General features: G+C 45.6%; 1 protein-coding gene and 1 long non-coding RNA gene across 2 annotated transcripts in view; one reads left to right on the top strand and one right to left on the bottom strand.

The window, feature by feature from the left end:
- The window catches only part of arhgef10la (Rho guanine nucleotide exchange factor (GEF) 10-like a), a gene marked incomplete at both ends in the record, with an annotated part of 249,251 nt that overhangs the window by 88,795 nt on the left and 154,456 nt on the right, over positions 1-6,000 (top strand). The window lies entirely within an intron of this gene.
- Positions 1,471-2,993, bottom strand: LOC310799199. The gene is made up of 4 exons (XR_014553808.1): positions 2,939-2,993; positions 2,279-2,436; positions 1,932-2,150; positions 1,471-1,658 (listed from the first exon to the last, which is right to left on the bottom strand). It is a non-coding gene; the product is annotated as an uncharacterized lncRNA (long non-coding RNA).

The following is a 6,000-nucleotide window of genomic DNA, read 5'->3' as shown; positions in this document are numbered from 1 at the left end:
AAATGTTAATGTCTGCAAAAATAACCAAGCAAATATTAAAAGAAAAAAATCTATATCTTAGTTTAATGTAGATGCAAAGGAACATGCAATCAGCCTGCCACAAAACGCATCCCAGGAAAAGACCTAAATACCAACCTAAATTTACATGGGAAAAAAATCGCCATGCACGGTGTTTGCATCCCTGTTTGTACTTGCTCAGTTCTTTGTACCATTTAATTTCTCAAGCACATTTAGCAATGTGCCTGCAATATGTGTTACGTTGAAGTAATGCTATGCCTAAGTTATATTGGATTTTAGAAATTCATACACAGATGCTGATTTTGTTGCAATGTTGTTATTTTTTTCTATAGTGAAGTTTTGAGGTAGGCGGTGTTTTCCCCCTCTATAGGCTACATCTGTTGGTCTTTGCTTGGCTGCAGAAGCCCAGAGATTACTCCAGACCTAAGCCCCTTTTACACAGCCTGTGAAAGCCGCAATCACTGTGGCATCGTTACGCCTCGCCTCCTGTCTAAAAGTCACAGGAACGTAATAGAGTGTCATTTTGTTACGCCTTTCGTTCCGCCAGTGGAGGTAGTCATAGCACCGAATCGACATCTGTCTTAAAAAGTCCCCGCGGGAAGACAGATTGAAGCTCAGCTCATTCATTAAAAAAAGAAAAGAGGAAACCACCTCACACAGCAAGGTGAAAGGCATAAGTGAAAGTAAAAAAGTAGCCTATACGATCCATGACTGCAACAGTGCCTACAGTTTATGAGTAAGTAGGTTAGGCTATTCACAATCTGGGACTCTGGGACAGCCGTACCTTTTTTTTAGGCTTCCTGTACAGCGTGAATCTTCCGCCCGGGACTTCTGCCTCCGCGCAGTGCACTTTTGTTGTACCGGTGAATATAAGAGTTCCGTTCCTGAACGCTAGTGAATATATTATATACACATTTTGACATTTAGTATTCAAAATAAAAGCGACGCAATGTATGTTTTTAAAAGGCACCGCTGCGCGGAAGTGGAAGTCCCGGGCGGAAGATCCGCGCTGTACAGGAATCCTAAAAAAAAGTTACGGCTGTCCCAGAGTCTATTTACGTGCCGAAAAAGACTCTGGGTTCGCAGATTGGGCTATTTATGCTCAAACAATGTTGACATTAGGCAAAATTAATGGACATAATAATAAGCTTAAAGACCTATTGCCGTTTTTCTCGCAATACCCCCGCAGAACTGCAGTCTGTCTAGCCTGTTGTACAGTATACAGTTTATCAGTGTTTATGAAATGCATCAGTAAGCATTGTGCTCTCATAATAGAGCTGAAAAGTAATAGAGCTAGAAAGTTAACATAAGTAATAATAAAGTAATGAATAAAAATCTGATTCACTGAAATAGACACGGACACAGAAATAACATTATTGTCCATTTGTGCTGAGGAATAAGACGACTGGGGGAAAAACCTACCAATGGCATCTCTGGAGGACAGTTTGGGAACACAGGCGGTAGCAGGCTTCCCTTGGGCATTCTCTTTGCGAATGGGCGGGTGGCTTAGGTCGTCCTCCCAGGACCTGATTGTGGCAGCCAGGTCGGCAAACTGGCCTTTCCTGAGTCTGAGTGAGGATGCAGAGTGGGTCACAACTGGTGGGATGGGAGGGCACAGTTCGGAGCTGCAACTGAGGTGCCTGAAACGGTAGTAATATGTTGTCTCAGGCAGTGGTTTGCGAACCCAAAGGGGCGAGACAAAATCTCAAGGCACACCTATATACTGTATCCGTGCAAAATAGCCTCTAGTCTATAACGTGTTATCACTCTAAACATTTTTTATGGCAAATACAATTTGACAAACAACTATTACTCATGAGATTGTTATTAACAAAAGAAAATTCAGGAATTAATTTGAAACTTTGTAAAATTACTACATCAAAGCAGTTTTTGTATACTGTAGTTTTACCTACCTGCGGCGTGTTGGCTGTGCGTCCTGCGTGGGCGATGACATTGATGATGCTAGATATAGCGTTTGGAGATGGTGATGGCGTTTGCAGACGCTAGATAGCGTTTGAGAGGGAGATGGCGCCTGGAGACGCTGGATAGCGCTTGGAGATGGGGATGGCGAGCAACGGGAGTCCTATCTTGACCACAGGGTTCCACGATGACGGCTCGTTCGGCAGCCCAAACTGGAAGGGAGAGAACAGGTGAGTGAGTCAGCTGGCCAGGCTAACAGATTACTCACACGCAAGGATTCAGGATCTAGGAGATGACCTCTCCTTTTCTGATGCATTGAGAGCATTGATCCTGTGCTTACTCCAAGGGCTGTTTCCCCCCGTTGTGGTCCCGTCTGTGTCCCTTCGCCCCTCGGGTTTGCTCGGCACCACCAATCCCGAAAAATGCCAGCTGCCGCCAATTACTTCACTCTGCAGCTCGCCCCGAGGTGCAACTCGTGCAGGAAGTGATGTCACTCAACTGGAAGTGATGTCATCAGGCGCACACACACACACACACACACACACACACACAGAGGCATAAGACTGATGATGTCAACACTGATGTCATAAGGGGACACACACACACACTGACGATGTCATCAGTGATGTCATAAGGGGGCACATCACATCCAAATGCTTAAGTCCATGTTGTACACAACATATCATTAAACCAAATATCTGTCCATACCATCCCCAAAATATAGGCTAGTCTACATCATCCACACACACACACACACACGCACGCACGCACGCAACACACACACACACACACACACACACACACACACACACAGACACACGCAGCACACACACACACACACACACACACACACACACACACACACACACACACACACACACACACACACACACAACCAACTTCAACAGCATCACAGCCTGGCAGATGCATACTGTATGTCACTGACATGCACTAGCTACAAACACTGCCAGCCAGAATATTTTTAATAACGTAACGTTACCCTTGATGTGGTGATGTGGATAACTTCCTGGCCCATGACCATGCACTTTCCACGCCAAAAAGCATCAATCCCAGGTTTTCCACCAACTCCAACTTTAAATCAAAAAACGGGATTGATAATAATCCTAAAGAGTTTCCTCCTTGCAGTTACATTCACGTTGTAGCTAGCCAGCCAAATAGGGAAGGCTGGCTTCATTGAACATGATGGTAGCGCTACTTAGCGTTAAATACATTACTTGCAGCTGTTTTTTCCTCCACTAAAACATGTCTTCCCACCTCCTGACTCCTTGGATCAGAAAACAATCCATAACGTTATATGATCAATACCTTGTTTGTATCGTCTAGATCATAAAATCACTGCTAAACATTTAGCGTTAGCAAAGTTGCTAAAGGCTGAGGTTATCTACTCCCCACCCGATTTATTGTCATAGCTAGCTAACGTTAACATCAGCCTCTTGCAATTATAAATTGGCTAATGTTACTCACCCATCTCAAATAACCGCATTCAAGACATCTCGGACTGCTGTAGCATTAGGTAGTCTCCAACTGCAGGGCAGAATCACCATTGTTAACAAAAGTAAAAAAGCTTGTCCACTCGTTTTTTTTAGAGACAAGTCAGTCACTAGCCAAAATTAGCGTTAGCTAGTTAGCTTGCCTTGTTCCTCTCTGATAAACAAAAATCCATTCAATAACGTTAACGCTATGTGTTGCTGTTTTGTTTGTTGTTTTTACCGTGGAGCCGAACCCACAGAGTTCCCATCCACTCCACAACATGCGAACCGGTAACATAAAGTTAAAAACATAGCAGTTATGCTATGTAATGCTACACCGATGGCAGTTTCACATAAGCTGTGTTGAGGCGACAGCAGTGCCCGGATCTAGGTTACAGTAGGGAGGGGGTAGCCTACTGGCTAGCTACTGTCAGGCCTCCCGGACATGTAGCAGCCTTGAAGTGTGTTTCTACATCCCGTTACACACAGAATGAAAGCCACTAAATCCCCCATGATGCCATCAGTGAACTTAGCTCATGCTTTTACCACAACTTATTTAAAAATAATATAAATAGGTATTCATATAACCTACCGTAAAATCCTGCTCACTTCTTAATATGGGAGAGGAGGGAGACAAGCTGCTGCTTCCAGAAAATTCCACTGGACTGAGGGGCCGGCGGGAAAATGAATGGACCAGGACATGGGCCAGAGTAGCCCAACCAGATGTCCAACCGCAAAATACCCCCTTAAAGCCCTCTTACCCAATCATATTGGGCTATGAGCAGCCCAAGAGTGTGTTTATAGTACCACAGCTAGCCCAGAATACTTGACCCAGGTGAATAGACCAACTATATGTTTACACAAACAGCCCAGGAGTTTTTACTGTGCAGAGACAGATAGTGTGACAGGCTCTCTTTGCCATGGAAACAAGGATGGAAACGGTACACTTGGTGTCGCTGTACTGTTGTCCGGTTATATATGCTGTATTATAAAACGGCTCTCTCAAATCAAGCAATCTGATTGGTTCACAGCCATTGTATAATTCCAGTAACCGAGTTCAATAACCCATGGCCATGGGTTATTGGTTGCCATGGCAACTCTCTTACTAAAAGGCAGCTCTGCGCTCGAGCTCCGTGTTGGGCTTTCCAGAAAGCTCTCAGCTTCTCAGCAAGCGCCAGGATTGGCCAATGTCAACTTCAGTCTCCAGAACGATCCAATCAAATCACCCGCACGTCTATCTTCTTGCTAGAGGTCCCGCCTTACAGTAGTGTCAAAACAAAAAGCTACTCGCTTGCAGCCAGACGCATGATGGCGCAACTCTCTTAGGCTTTGGTTACCTCAAAAACAAAATGGCGGAGACAGCTTTCAGATCCTTGTGAATCGATCTTCGCTTATAACTTTACTAATACTTCGCAGAAAATGATGTTTTGTACAAGAATAGACGCGGGCTAATGTCTTAACCCCTCTCTCGCGCGCCCTCACTCTTAACCCCGCATTTCTAAATAAGACGTAACGTTACTTGGTGTCGGCATACGGCTCTGGTGTCGAGCTTTGCAAAAAGCTCTCAGCAAGCGCCAGGATTGGCCAATGTCGACTTCAGTCTCCAGAACGATCCAATCAAATCACCCGCATGTCTATCTTCTTGCTAGAGGTCCCGCCTTACAGTAGTGTTTCAACTGACTCTATCAGAATACGATGCCAGTCGGACTTATAGTATTATTATTATTATATTATTATACTTGGAAACCGTTTTATAAAAGCAATATAGCACTCGAGCAGCGTGTGTTGTGGAATATATCCCGCTGATAAGCTGTTATCCCACGAGGCCGCAGGCCGAGTGGGATAACAGCTTATCAGCGGGATATATTCACCACAACACACTTGCTCTCGTGATATATTGCTTAATTATATATGCTGCACAGTGCCAGAAACAGGTTGTTATCACGAAATAACAGGAGAAATATGGGAGAATTGTGACCCCAGGAAGGAAACCGGGAGAAGGTAATGAAAATCGTGAGTCTTCCGGGAAGATCGGAGTGATAGACTGGTTTGCAGTCTATCACTAATGTAGCCTACCTACAAGTTGGTTTTGGGCGCCCGGGTGATATAGCGGTCTATTCCCCTGCCTACAGTACCAACACGAAGGCCGCAGGTTCGAGCCCCCGTTGTTATCACCTGCTCAATCTGGGAACCCAGAGTCTATTTCAGCACGTAAATAGACTCTGGGACAGCCGTACCTTTTTTTGAGGCTTCCTGTACAGCGCGGATCTTCCGCCCGGGACTTCCTCTTCCGTGCCCAAATAGACTCTGGGTTCCCAGATTGCCTCGGTCTTGGTCGAGCGTCCCTACAGACACAATTGGCCGTGTCTGCGGGTGGGAAGCCGGATTAAGGGGATGTGTCCTGGTCGCTGCACTGGCGCCTCCTCAGGTTGGTCGGGGCGCCTATTCGGGGCGAGGGGAACTGGGGAGGAATATCGTGATCGACCCACGCGCTATGTCCTGCGAGTGAAACTCCTAGTTGTCAGGTGAAAAGAAGCGACTGGTGACTGGTCGCACATGTATCGGAGGAAGC

This window comes from Poromitra crassiceps, assembly GCF_964638095.1.
Source record: "Poromitra crassiceps genome assembly, chromosome: 27".
Taxonomy (NCBI): Eukaryota; Metazoa; Chordata; class Actinopteri; order Beryciformes; family Melamphaidae; genus Poromitra; species Poromitra crassiceps.
This window is presented reverse-complemented; position numbering and strand designations above follow the sequence as displayed.